The sequence below is a fragment of the Pinus tabuliformis genome, chromosome 8 (genome assembly GCF_031772625.1).
Source record: "Pinus tabuliformis cultivar Carrire ecotype Pingquan chromosome 8, CPIR1, whole genome shotgun sequence".
Taxonomy (NCBI): Eukaryota; Viridiplantae; Streptophyta; class Pinopsida; order Pinales; family Pinaceae; genus Pinus; species Pinus tabuliformis.
In genome coordinates, this window is record NC_142294.1 from 656,923,881 (window position 1) to 656,946,378 (window position 22,498).

Consider the following 22,498-nt stretch of genomic DNA (forward strand, 5'->3'; position numbering starts at 1 on the left):
CGGGACTCCATGGAGTTTATTTGGCCAAGAATGATTCAAGCCCTCGAACAGAGCCGGACTGGACCGAACATTCTGTGGACCCCTTCACAAACGTACAAAAGTAAGTATCCAAATTTGGGCTTTGAAATATTTTGACATTGCAACGAGTTAAGGTTAAATGGCTTTATCCTAATTCTTTAATCTGTTCGCATGGTTTCCTGACAGGTCTATTTCATTCAACCATACACAACACAGTAGGAAAATAATTTCTGGCCTCTCTGAAAACTGTTAGCAAGAACATCAATGAGAAGGATAAGATTGTTTGAAATTTCAAATATCTCTGCTATGTCAGTGGCAATCACAAATCCTTCATAAGTTTCTGGGTACAACCTCATGAAGAAAGATTCCACTTGTTCTTTGCGCGTTATTCCAGCCGGTACAGGAGGAATATCTCAAACGAGGACTGCAAATTGTTCTGGTTTAGACTCCAGTGAAGCTTCCTCCCATACTCTAAGTTGAAGAACATGCTTATAGGTTTTCCATAGAACATAATATGTCACAAACGATACCCAGTACGTTGCAATGGCAAATCCCCATAATCGGTTGCTCCCATTCTGCAAGACACAACTTTTAGTCGGGCCTTAGTAATTGGAATACAAAATTGGAAAGTCAAAACAACATTAAAAGAAACTGGAAAACAACATTAAAGGGAAAAGGATTGCCTGGTACCTGAATATTGCCCATGGCAAGCATGCCAAATTCATCATAACTGGCAACGGATTGTTCTTTGACTCCTCTGACGATAGTTTATAGTTAATATCGGTTATACTCAGAGGGAGCATAAGAGATAGGCAAACTCCCACAGATAATAATACCATGATCTTCAATGCTGTTGTCGAACACGCCATCAACAACAACCTTAGTCCCCATAAGTCTAAACTTTGCATTAACTGCTCTAACGGTTATGATTATTGGAGTTTCCTTAATCCTTAAGTTCCACTGCTTTATATCCATATACAGGCCGAGTCTAATTACAGTTTTTTTGAATAAATACCCAGGGGATATGAACAGATAAACTTAAAAAAACATCCATTCACCATGAACATCAATCTAGAGTCCAGTAGGCCAAACAAAATTAAATAGGATTAGTTTAAAAAAATGCAAAGAACATTTTGGGTCTGGATTGCCGCTTAGTACAGGGGTGTCTTTTTCTCTCCTTCACATAGGAAAAGGATTTTTTTGGGGGATCAAATGAATGATTTGACAAGTAGTAGTGGGTGAAACGTGATAAGATTGATTGCCATCAAGCCAATTTCAGATTACCTTGAAGTAACGAAACATGCGAATAACTTATACAGTTAAAAAACACATCAATGTAGATGATATCAATGGCCACAACAAACATCATATTTATTACCATTCTTGTTAAGTTAACTGCTTCAAAATGGAGGTGGTGAAATTTGTGCACAGCTTATACGATTAGCATCCAAGTGCCCATCTGCAAGTGTTTTTCACTGTCGAATTAATGCATATGACATACAACAGCATACATAAACATCTCCCAATGTAAGGTCCATCCTCAAGTCTATAAATTCAGCTGATCTTTACTTGGAAAGCCAGACATTTTATCTGTATGGTAAGGTTGCAATTGCCATTTGACAGTTCTTTAAACTTCTCACTTAAAGATTAATGTAAATGGCAACAACAGCCATAATAAACATATTTCAATGTTATTACCCAAGGATCATAGGCTTCGTGAACAACAAGATCCAGAGCGGCATCTGTAAACCCTAAAGCAACACCTCTCTCTGCAGGACGAATTGCTACATCTTTCATCTGTAGTCTAGCAACTTTCTTGAGCTCATCATGAGAAAGAGGATCAAATACAACTATCTCATCAAGTCTATTCAATAACTCTGGCCTGAAATGTCTTCTAACCTACAACAATATTCAAAGGCATGTCAAAGCACCGCAGCCAACTTCGTGATAAAATTATATGAAAAAAATGCATACACAGAGTCCAGGAATGCGTGTGCATATTTCTTGCATGACATTCTCTCTTGCGGTTTTTACTGTTGTGTGGCATGACATTCTCTCTTGCGGTTTTTACTGTTGTGTGGCCAGACAATGCAGCAAGCAAGTGCTCTGCTCCAAGGTTGGATGTCATGAGCTGCTCCAAGGTTGGATGTCATGAGAATGACTCTGTTTGAGAAACTAACAGTGCGACCTTCGCCATCCGTAAGTCTACCATCATCAAGCATTTGAAGCAAAGTGTAGAAAAGGCGTCTTGCTGCCAACCAACACAGTAGGAAAATAATTTCTGGCCTCCCTGAAAACTGTTAGCAAGAACATCAATGAGAAGGATAAGATTGTTTGAAATTTCAAATACCTCTGCTATGTCAGTGGCAATAAAAAATCCTTCATAAGTTTCTGGGTACAACCTCATGAAGAAAGATTCCACTTGTTCTTTGCGTGTTATTCCAGCCGGTACAGGAGGAATATCTCAAACGAGGACTGCAAATTGTTCTGGTTTAGACTCCAGTGAAGCTTCCTCCCATACTCTAAGTTGAAGAACATGCTTATAGGTTTTCCATAGAACATAATATGTCACAAACGATACCCAGTACGTTGCAATGGCAAATCCCCATAATCGGTTGCTCCCATTCTGCAAGACACAACTTTTAGTCGGGCCTTAGTAATTAGAATACAAAATTGGAAAGTCAAAACAACATTAAAAGAAACTGGAAAACAACATTAAAGGGAAAAGGATTGCCTGGTACCTGAATATTGCCCATGGCAAGCATGCCAAATTCATCATAACTGGCAACGGATTGTTCTTTGACTCCTCTGACGATAGTTTATAGTTAATATCGGTTATACTCAGAGGGAGCATAAGAGATAGGCAAACTCCCACAGATAATAATACCATGATCTTCAATGCTGTTGTCGAACAAGCCATCAACAACAACCTTAGTCCCCATAAGTCTAAACTTTGCATTAACTGCTCTAACGGTTATGATTATTGGAGTTTCCTTAATCCTTAAGTTCCACTGCTTTATATCCATATACAGGCCGAGTCTAATTACAGTTTTTTTGAATAAATACCCAGGGGATATGAACAGATAAACTTAAAAAAACATCCATTCACCATGAACATCAATCTAGAGTCCAGTAGGCCAAACAAAATTAAATAGGATTAGTTTAAAAAAATGCAAAGAACATTTTGGGTCTGGATTGCCGCTTAGTACAGGGGTGTCTTTTTCTCTCCTTCACATAGGAAAAGGATTTTTTTTGGGGATCAAATGAATGATTTGGCAAGTAGTAGTGGGTGAAACGTGATAAGATTGATTGCCATCAAGCCAATTTCAGATTACCTTGAAGTAACGAAACATGCGAATAACTTATACAGTTAAAAAACACATCAATGTAGATGATATCAATGGCCACAACAAACATCATATTTATTACCATTCTTGTTAAGTTAACTGCTTCAAAATGGAGGTGGTGAAATTTGTGCACAGCTTATACGATTAGCATCCAAGTGCCCATCTGCAAGTGTTTTTCACTGTCGAATTAATGCATATGACATACAACAGCATACATAAACATCTCCCAATGTAAGGTCCATCCTCAAGTCTATAAATTCAGCTGATCTTTACTTGGAAAGCCAGACATTTTATCTGTATGGTAAGGTTGCAATTGCCATTTGACAGTTCTTTAAACTTCTCACTTACAGATTAATGTAAATGGCAACAACAGCCATAATAAACATATTTCAATGTTATTACCCAAGGATCATAGGCTTCGTGAACAACAAGATCCAGAGCGGCATCTGTAAACCCTAAAGCAACACCTCTCTCTGCAGGACGAATTGCTACATCTTTCATCTGTAGTCTAGCAACTTTCTTGAGCTCATCATGAGAAAGAGGATCAAATACAACTATCTCATCAAGTCTATTCAATAACTCTGGCCTGAAATGTCTTCTAACCTACAACAATATTCAAAGGCATGTCAAAGCACCGCAGCCAACTTCGTGATAAAATTATATGAAAAAGATGCATACACAGAGTCCAGGAATGCGTGTGCATACTTCTTGCATGACATTCTCTCTTGCGGTTTTTACTGTTGTGTGGCATGACATTCTCTCTTGCGGTTTTTACTGTTGTGTGGCCAGACAATGCAGCAAGCAAGTGCTCTGCTCCAAGGTTGGATGTCATGAGAATGACTCTGTTTGAGAAACTAACAGTGCGACCTTGGCCATCCGTAAGTCTACCATCATCAAGCATTTGAAGCAAAGTGTAGAAAAGGCGTCTTGCTGTCAACCAATTGAGTGTCTGGCTATCAACTAATCTCAATTAGAAACATCTAGCTGTTCACATACCCAGGAGGAGCACCTATGAGCCTTGCAACTGAATGTTGCTCCATATATTCAGACATATCAATACGGACCAAACCAAAACGACTATCTCTTGTCCCAGCAATGTCAAAAATCCCTCCTTTCCCAAGTATTTGAGCTTCCTCTCCTTTCCCAAGACTTTGCATTTTCCACATTGCTTCTTTGAACTTTCCCTCCCACTTACTCTCTCTACCTTAAGAGTGCAAAGCTCCTTGATTTGTCCAAAGCCCCTTGCATCTATATCAGATGCAGAGTGTAGTGTCATCAAATGTAATTAAAGCAAAAATTACGAAAAACAAACACCCTTTACCTTAACTTCTCCAGAAATCCACCCCTTAACTTCTCCCAAAATCCACCGCGACAAAGACACAGGACCTGATAATTTTGCATTGAATGTCAAAAAAAAAAAAATTGACATTTTTACACCCTGGGAACACATTTCTATCTCACTCCTAGTTTGAATAAAAATTAAGTACCAGAACCCGATAAAGCGAACCAGGGAACACCACAATATCCACCTAAACATTGGAAACAGGAAAACGTTGATATCAACAATTTTAAACTCCAAAATATAACAAAATTTACAAAAATTGAAATGGAAAAACCCTAATGCAATTAATGAACTTCAGAAGCTACCACAACTAGGGTTGCCCGTGAAAAATCTGAATTTCGAAACCACGAATAATCAAGGAAGAACTTCTACTTAATTGCAAGTAAAAATAAAAAAGGATCAATAAATAATCGGTGAAGGCAACTCTTTGGCGAGGGTTTTTATGGCGGTTAGTTCGGTGTGTGAAATAATTCCCGTCCACGGTTGAAAACCCCCAGTGTTTAATACACGGCATTCACGGCGAGTCGCAACTGTGAAATTTCTCGCTATAGTGTTGCAGGCTTATATAACAATGAACTGATTGAAGATGGAAAATTCAGATACCTGCTTGTTAATAATCCATTTGCCATAATAAATTTGATTGGGGTGGAAATACACCTTACTTGCGGACAATGGAAATGGAAGCGGGCAACTGAAAACGATAAAAATCCCCAACTGGTCGCGCTGCCCCATGCTCAAAGTCCCGTGACAGCATCACACAGCGACAGGCAGCAAAGCCTGCAATTTTCGAAGTCAGGGGACGGAAGAATTTCGAAAGAGAAACTCGGTCGACCAAAGACTGCACGCTAGTCGGCTGTTGAGGTCTTTCATGTCCAGCCCACGATCTTAACACAGCTTCCGCAACCGCTTGAACCGCCTCATCTTGTCCAACAACGTTCACCGCACCATACGCAGGTTGTTGGACAGAGGTTCCACAATCCACGGATTAACAACGCATACAGGGGCATTAACAAATGCGAAACGGCAAGATGAAAAAAAATGCCAGGTGTCAACCTTAGAATGAAAGGGACGACGAAAGTCTCTTTCAAAGGGAAGGCCTATCGGCCTAATAATACAACCTATTACAATCAGGGAAAATTTTAAGAACCCACCCTAAATTTATAAGTATAATAAATGGGCGAATCTCCATGGTATATAGGAAAAATGGAAGGCGATTTTATCAATAATATAATATGTATATATAATTTTTTGGCGAATCTCTCACCAGGCATGGTGAATATTTTACTCAATTATAAAATCTTGTAAGATCTTGGCGAGTCTTTCACTAAATAATAAAACTTTGTAAAGTCCTAGTGAATCTTAGCATAGGCTACATGCTGGTTTAATTCCCCCATTTAAATAGGCTACATTCCAGGTGAATACCATGGGTCAATACCATGTGCCATTTTGGTGAATACCATGGGTTAATACCATGTGCCATTTTTATTTTTATTAATTCTAATATTAGGGTTAATAATGGTTTTTTGCATGGTATTAATAACAATCTAGTCCATGGTATTTGTCCCTTAGTATTTTGGCCATAGGTTTCACCTAAATATAACCCATTTTTTGAGTGTCCTTAAATATAAGGTGACTTATGGAGTAAATATAAAAAAATGTTCTATTTGTTTACCATACCTCTCGTTTATTTATATTTTTATTAATTTACCATACCTCTTTTACAAATATGGTATTTGGCCCATAGGATTCACTTAAATAAAACCTCTTTCTTGAGCCTTCATAAATAGAACGAGGGTTATGGACTAAATATGAAAAGAGGTTTTATTTATTTACGATACGTCTAGTTTATTTATATTTTTATTTATTTACCATACCTTTTGAGACTAAATATGAAAAGAGGTTTTCTAGTTTATTTATATTTTTATTTATTTACCATACCTTTTGAGTAAGTATAAAAAAAGTTTTATTTATTTACCATACCTCCACTTTACTTATATTTTTATTTGTTTACACCCTTACATGTATATAAGGTGACTTATGGAGTAAATATAAAAAATGTTTTATTTATTTACCATACCTCTCATTTATTTATATTTTTATTAATTTACCATACCCCTTTTATAAATATGGTATTTGGCCCATAAGATTCACTTAAATAAAACCTATTCTTGAAAATGGGCGAATGGAAGGTTGTAAGTCCTAATTTCAAGGGCTAAATTTACCTTTTTTACCCCCTCCCTTAAAATAAGGTGGGCTATTTGAGGTGATTTGTAAAAATGTACTATGATACAAAATATTCGCCCACTAAAAATTTAAAACCCCTTAATTTCGCCAAAGGGCGAACATTCGCCCCTAAAATTATCCTTGCTTACAATTCTCTTTACAATGTATTTGGGATAGATTAATGGTTTAGGATTACTTTAAGAGAAGATCTTTGTTGAGTATTATTTTATTTTTTTTATATATTAAGTTTTAGATGGTTAAATTGAGTAAGAAATGATTTATTTGAAAGAACGAAGTGTGAAAAATATGTTGGATGAAGTATTTTTTTTCGTAGATTAGTAGATTTTAAAAAAAAAATTGAAATAAAAGAGACATGAATTTATATAAAGTAAAGACACAAATTTGTAGTAAATGTCAGATAATTTGATTTCTTTAATTTAGGATATTAAATTATCAAATTGGGAGTTCATAAGCTTGTGAGATACACGATCTATCTCTATAAGATAGAAGGAAATACCTAACAAATAATAAAATTGAAAGAAAATCCTTCATATTAGAACTACAATCTAGGTCTATTCAGTAAATTAGTGGATGAATTGCAAATTACATTAAACAATATGATTACTTTAAGAACGAAATTTCAAAAACTTGTAAATTGAACCAAAGACATAAGTGAATTACATAATTCTAACAAAAAAAATAAAGCATTTTTATATGGCCTAGAGACACAATTGGATTACAATGCAGGGTAGGTTGAGGGCACTCCTAACTGTTGTGTTGCAAAGAGTTACAATGCTATAAACAAACCATGGACACATACACAAAGTTGATTCTAAAATGACAACATTGCATTAAGTCACAAGTTCATAATTGCAGATATAGATTCTCCTTTGTCTTTGTTTGCAGATCTCTATATTCCCTACACACTCTCCACACATTCCTCTTCCTTCCACACACCCTCATAGACAAATCATTACATTCTTATATAGACTATCCAATACATGGATTCATAACTATCTGATCTTGAAATTATGGATCTTAACTACTTATACATAGATAAAGAACTACATGCCTTGATGGCGAAACAATGTAAACAACTAATGGTTATAACAGATTTCATGACTGGAAGCATGAAATCTCATCCTTATGCTCTGAACCTTGTGTGTCGACAACATTGACCAGATCTTTGACTGAAATCTTGTAGCTTTGATGGTGAGTTTTAGCATCAATTAAATAGTAATAAACCATGTCATTATTTTCCTAGCATAACCCATGTCTTTGATTTTTCCTCGGAATAACATGCATGTGCAAACCATTGAGGTGCTGCTAAAATTCTAGAAATCTAATAGTTATAGGAATTTCATGATCTAGAATTACGCAGGAACGCAAAATAATATAGATATAAAGATAAACACACATATGCAATAGGAATAAAACTTCATTTCATTAATATCAAAGAACTAAAATATGCTTACATACATAATGGAAATAAACTAACTCGGACGATGGTAGCTTATCTTTGAGAAGAGATGTGGTGGCTACATGCCTATGAACTCTGTTACAATGAGGCTCAAAGGCCTATTTATTATTGAGAAACAATGGAAAACGCTAAACGTCCAAAAACCTAACCCTAGGAGATGAAGCACCAAAACTATGGGCCTTGTTTGGGTAAATTGGCACATCAACTTCCTGGGGCTGTAACTTTGGCATACAATCTTCGCTTGACACACATAATACCTCATTAGAAATATCTATGTAAGGAATACAACTTTCAACTGCAAACAACAATTAAATCTTGAAGTTTTCCCGTTTTTCCCCAAAAAGGTCGTTTAGGGCCTCAAAACGGCTCCGGAAGTTCAGGACCCAAAAAACTGCCAAAAATAGTAAACAAAGCTACAATTAAGGAAAGTGAAAAACCGAAAAAAATAGTGGTGGGGGTCCAAGTGGAATAGGCGGCTGGCCACCAGTCCACCTGGATCAGTCCTCCCCCCTTAGGAAGTAATGATCTCCATTGCGATGAGTGCCCCCATGAGATGGGGAAACTTCTGCTAAACTTTGTCCCTAGTGAGCCACTTGCCTTGGTGCAGGAGTTGGCCAGCTTTCACAACCCGATATGGTTGGATATTCTGTGGGTGAGTGCTCTTGATTTGTGTGTCCATGATTTGATTAGTTGTGGCCTACTCTATGCAGTTCGGGTTTAACTCTGTTGGTGTGAGCTGTTCTGCAATGTTTGATGTGTCTAGTAATGGTGGAAAGTATGGTCAAAGGCGGTCCACATTGAACACTGGGTGCAAGCCAAGGAATGGGGGAATGCTGAGATCAAAAGAATTGTCTCCCATAACCTTGGTAATGGTGTAAGTCCCATATCGGAGTGGTATGAGCTCTCGATGGGCTCCGCTAAGGCGTTCTTTCTACAAATGCAACCAAAATTTGTTGTCCACCTGAAACTTGTGTGGCACTTGATGTTGATCATGTCACTACTTGTACTTGGAATTTGAATTCTCTAAGATGTCGTGAACCTGCTGGCGGATGTGTTGGATGCATTCAATAAATCTGGTTGCTTTATCAACCTCAGACAATACATGTGTGGATTCTGTCTGTGTAGTCGCATGAGGCATGACAACATCAATCAGACACAATGGTTGAAATCCTAGACCCACTTGAAAGGGACTGCGACCGGTCGAGCTATTGAGAGCTTTGTTATAATTGTGCTGCACATAGGGAAGAATCTCCTCCCATGTTCGTGGATGCTTGGAGTTGTACATGCAAAGTATGTTCACTATCATCCTATTGATGACCTCCGTCTCGCCATCAGTATGGGGATGGAATGCTATTGACTTGGTGAGCTTGGTGTCCAATAGTGTCCAAAGGCTTGACCAGAATGTGCTCAGGAATGTGCTATCCCGATCTAATATAATGGTCTGCAGCATCCCAAAATGTACTCACACTCATTCCAAGAAGAGTTTGGCAGTGTCCTCTGCTGTGATACTCTTCTTGCAGGCCGCCAATATAGTCATCTTAGAAAATTTGTCCATGATCATAAATACATAGTCATTACCATGCTTGGTAAAAGGGAGGCTAGACATATAGTCCATGGAGATGGATTCCCAATGATGGATTGGAGTAGGCAGAGGAGTGTACAAGCCTTGCTTCTTGATGGTTGGTTTGGTGATGGCACAGACAATGCTAAATCTGATATATTTCCCAACATCTAGTCATATTTTTGGCCAATAAAAGTACTTTTGTAGTACAACCATAGTTTTCTCCACACCAAAGTGTCCAACAACTCGACTATAGTGCACCTTCAAAATCAACTTGGCACTCTCACTTGAAGGAACACAAAGGTGGCCCAGGTAGCATAATAATGTGTCCTGGAGGTGGAAATCAGGAACTTGCTTGCCAACTACTAGTGTCTGGTATGTGGAAGTGAACTCTGGATTATTTTGTATAGTTACAACCTTCCAGAGGTTTCGTGGCCACAAGGGTTGAGAATAGTAGTCAGTGCTACAACTAGGGGCCGACTAAGGCAGTTTGCATCATGATTGGTGCTACCCTTTTTGTATTTAATGTTCAAGGGGTGCAAATATGTAGACCACTTTTGATGGCGATCGTTCTACAATTTCCCTTGTGTCTTTATAAACTGAAGAGGTTGGTGATTGGTGTGGATGACTGTCCCATTCCCTAGAATGTGATGCTTCCATTGCCAACAAGCCTGCATAATGGAATATATCTCTTTATCATAGGTGGGGTACTTCAGAATTGTATCAGAAAGTGTCTCACTATGATAGGCCACTGGATGCATGTGATGGGTGAGGACTGCACCAATAGCATAGTCGGAGGTGTCCGTCTCAATTTCAAATGGCTGTTGCAGGTCTAGCAATGTGAGTACCGCTACAAAGCAAAGGTGACACTTCAACTCAACGAACACCTTATGTTGGGACTCGGACCAGGGAAAATTTTCTTTCGCTCTGCCCTTGGTAATTTGACTCAAAGGCCAAGTGATATGGGAGAATCCCAACATGAACCTCTGATTAAAATTTGCAAGGCCCAAAAAGATATGAAGCTTTGTTAGAGTGGTTGAGTTTGGATAATCCTAAATGACTTGGATTTTAGTCAGATCCACATGTATTCCACACTCATCTGTGATGTAACCCAAATATTAGACCTGACTCATGCCAAAGGTGCATTTCTCCAAGTTGGCACACATTTTGTGCTGCCGAAGGGTTTGAAGAACCCGCCGAATGTGTTGCAAGTGTTCTTCCCAACTCTTGCTGAAGATGAGGATGTCATCCAGATAAACAACCACGAATGAGTTGGTGAAGGGCCAGAATATGTCATCCATTAGCCTCATAAAAGTAGCAGGGGATTTTGTCAACCCAAAGGGCATAACCAACCATTCAAAAAGATATTCCTTGGATTTGAAGGTGATCTTCCATATATCTATGGGCTCTATTGGAACTTGGTGATAGCTAGACTTCAGATCGATCTTGCTGAAATACTTGGCCCCCTTGAGTTGGTCCAACATTTCATTAATCCATGGGATTGGATACCTGTTCCTGATAGTGATTTTGTTTAGTGCCCGATAATCAATGCAGAGCCTCCAGGTCCCATCCTTCTTCTGTACAAGTACAATCAGGCTCCCACAAGGCGAGGAACTTGGTCGGATGTGCCCTTTTTTCAGCAACTCCTGGATTTTCTGCTTGATCTCTTCATTTTCCAGAATGGAGAGGCAATATACCGGCCCGTTGGGTAGAGGTGCTCTAGGAGTCAGATTGATCGAATGATTGACCTGATAGTGTAAGGGTACCCTTGTGGGTGAGGAGAAGATATCCTTGTATTCTTACACGACCATATCCACTTGCTTCTGTTGTGTGGAGGAACCCTTCTCGGGGGCCATGGATGTGGCTACGATCTCCCCCTTACTTTGAGAGTGAATAAAAAAGAAAATAAATTTCCCAGTCTGGGAGATGATCTTACTGCATTTCTTAGCAGATATTAAAGAGATGATAGTAAGTGGGGCCACCTCTAGTTTCCTGTATAACTTATTTCCTAAAGAAATAATAACATTGCGAGGCCTTGACTCATATACAACATGATGCTTCCACAAGTATGGTTGGCCTAATAATACATCACAAACTTCAAGATGAGAAACATTACAAAATACCTCATATGTGAAGGGCTTGATGCTATATGGAAGGCGACACTGCTAGCTGACAAGAATATCTCGCCCTTAGTGAATCCAACCGATAGTTTATGGCTATGGGTGTGGTGTGGTTGGTAGGCCCAACCGCTTCATGACCTCTGCTGAAATGAGGTTTTTTTGGCTCCCGCTGTTGAAAATGAATTGCAACAGTGAACTCTTCACCCACATATGTGAGTGGAAGAGATGCCCCCCTGCTTTGGATCTTTGGGTTCAATCTTCTGGATCTTGGTGGTGGCAACAATGGCACTGGGCTCCACATCAATAATCTGCTTCCCTTTGTCATTCCCCTTTTCGGGTTCTGACTCGAAGTCGAAACATGCATCTGATTCTGAAGCCTTCAGCTCGGCCACCAGTGATTGCTTGTCTCGACACTCACTTATGTTGTGAGTGGGGCTCTTATGGAACTCACACCACTTCCCTGTGTCCTTCTTTATCTCCGTGGTGTTTTTCTTTGTCTGCGTCTTTGACAGGTTGTCCTGGGTCACATCGCCTTAGCTTTGTCCTTTGTTCTACGGTTTGAGGGCACCTTTCCCTTGCTTAGATTCGTAGATCCAAATTATCGCTTCTTCTGTTTCAACTTCTTCTCGATCTTGACAGCGTATCGTTAGGCGGTGCTAAGTGAGGATATGTCTAGGAACTCCATCTTGTCTTGGATGTATTTATGTAGACAACTGCGATACTTGAGTAATAGATGTCGCTAAGAATCCTTGATACCCAACTTCGCGCAAAGGGTATGAAAAATATTTGTGAACTCTAGCATGTCTTGGTCCCTTCCTTGCCGTAGTGTGGTCCCTTTATGAACTTATCTTCATCTCTCGACAGGGTAATACTACTCCTTGATGGCATCTCAGAAAAGAGTTCCAATTGGGTGCAACTGAAAACAGTGAGGGTTCCCTCTTGTCCTTATGCTCATAGTAGGTTTCCCACCAATTCTTGACGTGGGGGGAAGCTTTGAGGAGTGCAAAAGTAATATTTTCCCTATTGGAAAAATCATGAACCGAAAAATACCCTTCTAATAGATTTAACCATCTATATACAATGTCTGCATTTATCTGACCTTCAAATATGGGAATATCAAAGTTGACTTGTACCTTGAAGGGAGTGGTGCCTCAAAAGTGGATGGGAGATGAAGATGCGTCGCCTGTGGGCATGCGCCGAAGGATCTGGGCAAAGTTGTCCATCATCGCGTTCCTTTGTCGCTTTAGGGCTTCTTAGAGCAATATTTTGAAGGGATCTAATGATCCCTCGTCTTTCTTTTCTTCTGCCATGGGAGGCCATCAGGGTTTTTGAGGCTGGTCTTGCAAAGGTTCAACCAATTCAAGCCCTAAATCCTTATACCCTGACCTCGTTGGGGACATGCAAAGAAAAACAGAGAAAGATAAGGCTGCTCTAATACCACTGATCCAGAATTATGTACAAACACAACAAAATATAGATATAAACATAAACACATAGAGTTAGCTCGAGTGATGGTAGCTTATCTCTACAAAGAGATGTAGTGGCTACATGTCTCTAAACTCTGTTACAATGAGGCTCAAATGCCTATTTATTATTGAGAAACAATGGAAAACCCTAAACTTCTAAAAACCTAACCCTAGGAGATGAAACACCAAAACTATGGGCCTTGTTTGGGTAGATTGGTACATAATTTGTCGAGGTTGTAACTTTGGCATACGAACTCTGTTTGATGCACATAATACCTCGTTAGAAATATCTATCTGAGGACTACAACTTTCGATTGCAAACATAAGGCAAAGTTTGATTTTTTCCCATTTATTTCCAAAAAACATCGTTTATGGCCTCAAAATGGCTTCGAAAGTTCAAGACTAGAAAAACTGCTAAAAATTGTAAACTGTGCTACAATTAAGGAAACTGAAAAACTAAAAGAAACCGTGGTGGGGATCCAAGTGGAATAGGCGGGTGGCCACCAATATCCCCTTGTGTCATTTCAATAGCAATTGTCTTCTATTACTAGAAATTATGAATTGTTATGATGATATGTCCAAACCACCTTATCATGAGATAAGATAGATTATAATATAATCAATAACTAAAAACATTAGGAAATAAATAAAAATCATAAATTGATTACCTTATAGACCCCTTTGAGGATGCACCTTAAAGTGGAGCTAAACATGGTAATGGAGGTTGCAAAATGGTGGAGATAAGGAGCATAAAGAGTTAAAATGGTTTCTTGCCATTACAAAAATGTGACAAAATTTAGGCTCAACATCTCCCCAATGCATAAGAAATTGCATGTCCTCATACAACAAACTCCTGTAAAATGGGATCCTTTCCCAAATTTTGACAAAATTGTGTCCCCATCCACAATCATGCGTGCTTTGTTTCCTTAATCAGGATGTTGATGTTTGTGATATCCCCTTCCTTGGAGTCATAATATAAATTTGTATATGGTAAGTGTGGATATTGTTTTTATTTGGAGCTTATTTGGACATTATTTTGTTAGTATTTTATTACTGATAAATATTAAATGTGAATTTGTGATTATGATGGTGATAATGAAATAAAATATCTGGAAAACTAATGCTGTGTCTGAAAGAGTTATGGCTACAAGTTAATATGGAATATTGATTACCACTCGTTAAGCCATAGGAATCTAATCTAAATGATTGGATTATTTGTGTTCATGGAAATAATTGATCATTAACTTCCCTAAAAGACAGGAGTCTATCTTGAGAGTGGGGAATTGGAGCTCATAAATGAGCTAGTAACAGCCTGCTACTTGCTAGGTAGGGTGGAGGTAGTTACCAACTACTAAATTGCTTGGTAAGAGGGTAAGTGATTTTCTCATTTGCTGGAATAGAGTCACGCAGTTGTGAACTGGTGAGAGGAAAGGAGAAAGACAAAATTTGTGGACTTGCACACATAGTGCTCAAGGGGACCCTTTTGGAGAAATGTGTCAAGGTTGGGAGGAGCTGGTCAGCTCCAAAAATAGTTTCCAAATACATATTTCAAGTTGGTACTTCAAACCTCTAACTTATGGATGAAATATAAATGGAATAATAGCATGTTCGTTATTTACAATTTTGTTATGTAGACAAGAAACTTTATGTGTTTAGGATAAAGGTAGTGTTAAGAGTTCTCAATTCTCTCCCTTAACTGAATTGTAGTAAAAATTATTCTACATATATTGTGACTTACTTTGTATAATATTTATGGGCATTTTAATGAAAAACATTCTTAAAGATAAATATAATAAATGCATAAGTTTTGGTGACTTAAGTCTTGTTATACATACAGGGAACAAGTAATATCTCATTTATATTCTTAAAATTAATTGCATTATAAATCAACTTTTGCTATTCTAGGAAAGTATAACGATGTCAGAAGGGTTAACAAGTATTCAACTTGTAAGAGTATAATTTTTTTACGGTAGATATTACAATATTTACTTTAAGGAGAAAGCATTATTGAGGAAATCCAAATGTGGAGAAAAATGAAGTTGTATATAGAAATTTATGGCAGGAGAAGTAAAGGAAAAAAGGTTGTATTAAAGACCTGTATCGAATGAAATACATTAAAAGTGTGTATACATTTTTCCTGAGAGATTAACCTTGGGATATAAGAGCATTACAAAGATTTAATATGTCTCTGTGGCTATTCCCGATAATAATAGGCAGAAATTACATATATATACATGGAGTCAAAGTAAATTTTGAAATTGCGATCAATAAAATGTACAAATAACTATGTTATAGTTGAAATAAAAATAAGAACAAAAGTATGGAATACAAATATAGTAATTATATTGCTTTAATCAGGTTTAGTGACAAAATTGTGACTGTTAGAAATAAAAGGTTGGCAACAAAATGACCATAGTAAAAGTAGGTGGATAATGTACAAATGTTCAAAGTTGGGATACAAAATCCAATTAGACGAATACATAAGAGGGTTTAAGCCCTTTTGAATTACAAATTTCTTGTAGAAAGAAGCTAAGTAAAAAAAATTAACAAATTGATTATAGAGGAGAAACATATAGGTTATGTTGTTCCATTGTTAATATCCAGCTCCAGCCTTTTCAACCCTATATCTAATATAGCCACCTCCGCTTCCAAGATTGCTTGGAGTTTCTCAAACTTTGTAACATCTCACATTTTTGGTCTAGTTATGCTAGATGCACCTATTTCTCTTTTGCCTCCATTTCACTTTGTCGATTAAGTAGAGACAAAATACACTCCATTGTCTTCGTTAAGCGATCCATAAGTTGATTCATTTTCTCCTACTCCCTAACGAGAAGAGTCTGAGTTCTTATCTCCATTTGCTTGCTCGTCCCAAGGTTTGAAATCACACATGATAATCCCTAATTCTTGAAAGTTCCTCCTCATCTATGCAATTGAGAAAAAGATATGGACCTTTTATAAATCAACCATCCTTATGTTCATGCTCTCCTATGTCGAGGCAACCATTCAGTGACAACTAAAACCTATCTTGTTGCATTCATTGTGCTGTCTAAACATTCCTTGTCAATTGTTTCCTTGATATCTCTTACAATTTCCACCATTAAATTGCCACTGTGCGTGTGTGTCATCCCAGGTGAGGCATTTAAATTGACACCCTGGAAACTCCTTTGCCAATTTTGTAAAGAATTACTAATCCTCCAGATGTCCCACTTGATGGTGTCATGTACCAGCCTCAGACAAGTGTTATTATAGAGTGGGTACTTCGATCCACAAACATTGATATTGATGGGCTTCCATTTTGATTTCTCTTGATTTGGGAAATTCAATGGCACCAATAAACAAGGATGTATATGGAATCCATAATGCCATCCATTAATCCGGTAAAGTCTCCTATTGATATGTATTATGACTTGCCTGGAAATTAATGTTCCTCATCATGGAAACATATTAAAAATTATTATACTTTGATCTTGATCCATTATTTCTTGATTCATATTTACTCTTTTGTTAGCCAACACATTTGCCATTGAGTTTAATTGTTGTTTAACATGATAGAACTCAATTATCTCAAAATTCCTCAATTGTAATGAAATTCTTTGCAATATAAAGGGGCTAAGGAGGATGGATTTTTCTTTAAGTTTGTTCACTTGGTGAATGATTGTCATGGAGTCCTAAAAGACCATCAATCGAGAAATTCTTCTTGCAATGGCTATTTCTAGCCCCTTCCAAAGAGCCAAATATTCTGCTTGGTTATTGGTAGATATACCTAAGCCCCATGCATATTAAAGCTCTCTTTGGTCATCAAGACGAAAGATAACCCCTCCCACTCCTAGAAACCTGAAATAATGAGAAGTATATCTTTACCCAACTTTAATATAAACATTTAATCATAACCCTAAACTCCAAATAAGTACATAATCTAAACCATTACACAGCTGTTGTGGGCTCTGCTATTTCTTCCACTTATGTTTTATTGGGTACCTGCTACCTACCCTTCCGCTTTGGAAACCATGTGAACGGAGAGTAGGCAGAAGGGAAGGAGTATGGTACTGTTGGCTGAGCACTAAACCAACCGTGATAAAGCTTCACATGTTGGCATTCCACCTGTGCTTCACACTCCTGGAGATTTGTACTCTATCATCCCCGATGCACCCCATAGTGACTCATCATGAATAGATCAGTCGGGGGTATCTGCGTGAATGTTTCTACCTATCCCCTCTCCTTGGTTCTAATGGCTCAACCAACCTCCCTTGAAGACTCTTTCTAATCAATAGTGAAATATAAACATTTAATCATAAATCTAAGCTCCAAATAAGTAAATGATCTAAACCATTCAATCAATAGTGAAATAGGTTTGTTTGATCTTATTAGCTATATATATTTTTGCTTATTATCTAAATACACCAATGAAATGTATTATTAGCAACCCTCTCACACAACAAAGTAACAAATAACTTTCTAACTCCACCAAATTTATCTAGGCAAAACTAATTTTGTCATGAGCAATGGTTGGTAATGTTCAGATGATACAGATAATGACATTTATTCAAGTGACACTATTAAGTAAAGGAGAACGGGATTGCCTAGTTATATTCAAAGAAAAGTATAACTTATCATTTAATTTTAGTATAATTTAATTATTAAATATTTTATTTTTTGTTTAGTATATTTGTGATTAATTTTGTCCAAAATTTAATAAAAGTTGGTTGGAATAAAAAAATTAAATGATATAATTTACATTATTTGAATATTCCAAAAATATTTTAAAAGATCGAATCTATTTAAGCATGAAAATGTATTTTAAACAATATAAAATTACAATTTTGTCAAAAATTATGTCATAAATTTTGAAAAAAAAAAACTAAAATATCTTATAAATTTTAACAAAAATACCAAAATATCTCATAATTAAACTTTTACTAAAAATTTAACACATAGCTAAACCTTAAAGCACCTCACGGCAATAAACATCCTCCATATCAAAACAATGCTATTTATTGTATTTAATATTTATCCTCCATATCAAAACAATGCTATTTATTGTATTTAATTTTATTATTTTAAGGAAAACTCTAACCAATAAAATGCATAATATTTCCGTTTGGTAAAAATTCTTATATCTATATAAAAAAAATTATAAAATTTAAATGGTTTAAAAATAAAACAAAATAATTTTTTATTATAATTTAAATGAAATTTATGTTTTATAACATTTTGATTTTTTCATTATTATTTGGATGGTTATTATTTTGAATATATATCTATCTATATATATATATATTTTTAATAATAAAATTAAAAACCATATTAATAAAGTTTAATATATTATTTACTTAAATTAAACAAATAAATGATTCAAAATACATTTAATAAATTTAAAATAAACCCCATATATAAAAAAGGTGTGGTTATTAAAAAATGTTTCAATAATTTGGTATGGATTTATGAAAATAAAAAAATGGTTTATAAATAATTTATGATAGTATTATCTCACCTACATGGTATAGGCATAATACATATCTCCCAAATTCAATAAGAGGCGACTTCCAATCTACATAACTTTTCCCGGAAGAATGTAACATAATTGGGCATAAATAGACATTTGACATCTATATGGGAAGATTACATCAAAAAAAATATATAACATTGATATTACAATCAGAAATGTTCTTGTTTCCCTTCGATGTGGTGGTAAACCTATCTAGGGCAAAATTTTTGTTATGATTGCATTTCTTATAATCTACCGACCTCTGTATCAATGTGCTAGTGTAAGCCAATCTGCTCATGGAACATGCCATTAAAATTAAAGATTTTTAGTTGGCTTGCGTGGAAAGACAAGATCCTCACTTATGAAAATATTTGTAAAAGGGGTTTTTAAGGCCTAGGTAGATGTTATTTGTCCTGACGATGAACCACACTGGTTGGTTCGAAACGCGTCGACAAAAGATTGGTTATGTGATTTTGCCGAAGATTATCTTACAATATTATGGATCACAGAAGTCTAAATTCCTCAAAAATAGCAAGGAGTTCGGGACCATCCCTTTTTCATCTTCTGGGATGTATGGCTTTGTCAGAACACCTGTATATTTGATAATATGCCTTATGATCTAAAGAGGATACTATAACATTTGTGCTTATTTCAATGAATATGGTCCGCCACGAAAAATGTATTACAGGAACTCTAAAATCATTAATCACATGGTTTCTTCAACAATGTTGCAAAATTACATGAAAGTGCATGTGGAGCACAAATTGCCTTCTCTAGAGATTTTTATATACATCTCAGTTGGAATTGCAGTTCCAGAACAAATACCGAGGCATAAGTTATTGCAATATGGGGTCTTTTATTTTGCATTAGATGGCTCTATCTCGACCCTCTGTTTGTTTTCAGTAACTCAACAGTAGCAATAGATTGGATCAATGATTGTTCGGCCTTCACCCCTCCATTATTATGCAACTGGATGTGCAAGATAAATGATCTGAAGCACTGTTTTAAAGAAGTCACTTTTACTCATATATGCAAGGGTCAAAATTTAGTGGCTGATGCTCTCTCACAACAGGGACACCGATATCAGATGGGTAAAATTCACTACAAAGTTTTCTTTGAGGATTTTCTACAAATCTCAAACAAAATCCCAATCTATTGATTTTTCATTAATAAATACTTTACAGACTTAGTGTTAAATAGACTATTAAACAAAAAAACTTTATATTTAATTTTTTTGATAAAATCATGTGGTACATCTCTAAAAAGACAAATTCTTGTCTCATCTTTGTCATAGAGTATATGATAGTTACATAATTTAAATGACATTTTGTCTCAACTTTATCATATAATAGATTATACAATTTTTTTAATAAAATCATGTGCCACATCTCTAAAAAGGCATTTTTTTTGTTTCATCTTTGTCCAGTAGAATATGATACTTACATAATTAAATGATGTTTTGTCTCAACTTTATCATATAATACATCATTATATGATGTTAGTACAATGAATAATTCCTATAATTATAATGCATAATCCATATTTTGTTTATTAACTCCATCAAACTTAAACTTATGTAAACAATTTTTTACTCAATAAAAACCTTATTAGTCTTTTCTTTCTTTAAAAATATATATTACAACATTCACATGCTCAGCGGAAAAACGTAACGTAGCATATTCTATTTAACAAGCATACACGGAATAATGAATACACACTTACACGGCATCAGACTTGCAGCCGAAAAACAATCGACGCCATGAGAACCCTAAATTGAAGTCCCACGTCACATATCTAGTCGCATCCTAATCATCCTAGTCATTTACATATAGAAACATAAAATCAAATTTCAGCGAAAGGCACATTACAATATAAAATGAAATATTAACAAAGGTATGTTTCGTTGTGCTCTTAAAGTATATTTTTTTATTTAGAAAGTTCCAATTTTTTATTAGCATATTGTATATGTTACGGAAGAATTTATTAAAATGAAAAAGATGAATAAGGTTATATATATATTTAAAATATAAGAAAATAAATATTTAAAAAAATTAGTTTTCATGAAAATTAGGAATGTCATAAGAATGAGCGTGGGAAAAGAGAAAAACTTCGATAAGGATAAAATACCCATCATCTCGTTTAGAGTTACGAACATCATGGGTATTTTATATGGTGGGCACATGTCAAAGCATGCAAAGTAGGTGGATGGAACATGGTTTAAATATGTAGTAGCCACATGCACTTTTATATTGATTACAGGGAAGCGTAGCCCCATTTTTTCTTTCTTTGATGATGGGCGTTAATGAGTAATATGAGCGATGAAGCATGGGGATATGGGAAAGTTGGTGGTGGGAGGGTGAAGCGATAAGTTTTTAGATATTTTTCCCAAGTCTGTATCATATGTAAATCACTATTATGAATGGATAATGATCTTAAAGTATGGAGAAAATGTCAAGGTGCTTGATGTGGGATACAAAGAAAACATATTTTTGGTATGTATTAGCCTTGTCTTTATTATTATTTAAGATTATCACATGGTGATTGTTTAAGGAAATGGGTTTTGGTCTTTGTTTGAATTTGGTGTGTTCTATAATATGTGAAAAAAATAGGTTTTGGTAGTGTTAAAAGAGTCAAGGTAAGTTATAGTAAAGTGTTTGATTACTATGTTTTTGATGCCATGGCCTTTACTCATAAAAGTATCTCACTGACTAAAGGGCTTGCTAAACCTTCTAGGTAGCATGTGAAACAAGAAGGTTTATGTTCTTGGTAGGTTACATGGGCCAAAAAATAAATGTAACAAGCTAAAAGCCAACTTTAACATTATTATATTATGTCTGTCAAGGTGACGAATGCAGATGTGGATGAGGAGGTGAGCTTTTGATGAAGCGAGGTTGCTAGTGAAAGTGGAGAGTTGGATTCATGACCTTGGAAATTCCCGAACAAGGTAAACTAAGTTATTTGAATTGGTTGAGACATATTGGGCTACTAAGGTTGTTGTGGCCCATGACCTAGCTCTAGAGTACATAAGAAATTGCCAATTTTAAGTATCAAATTGGCAATCTTTGAAGGCTAGTTTGAAGCCTTCATGAAGGGGGTTTTTGATTTCATCATTTATTTGAAAAAGGTGGTAGGTGAAGTAATTCTAGTAGAATAAATGGAGAGGTTGCAAGGTTCATGGAGTTCTCATGAAAACTCTATTGTCATCCTAGATGGCATCCACCCATTGTATATGCTAAGGGCATTGAATGCGCCTAGGTAGAAAGAGTCAAGAAGTCATCATGAGAAGGTAACTTTAGAGATAAATGTAGAGTAGAAACCCTCCTGCACTAGTCTTTAATTTCTACATTTGTTAGTTTCTTTTTGTTCTTGGTTAATGCCCCCTCCCCAAATAGCGAACAGTAGAAGTATTGTTCCTACCACAGAGACCCTAAACATATTGGTTTTTGGACAACATCT

General features: G+C 36.2%; 1 long non-coding RNA gene across 1 annotated transcript; it reads right to left on the minus strand.

The window, feature by feature from the left end:
- Positions 1 to 210: 210 nt before the first annotated feature.
- Positions 211 to 868, minus strand: LOC149237302 (uncharacterized). The gene is made up of 2 exons (XR_016245251.1): positions 709 to 868; positions 211 to 593 (listed from the first exon to the last, which is right to left on the minus strand). It is a non-coding gene; the product is annotated as an uncharacterized LOC149237302 (long non-coding RNA).
- Between the last annotated feature and the right edge of the window lie 21,630 nt (positions 869 to 22,498).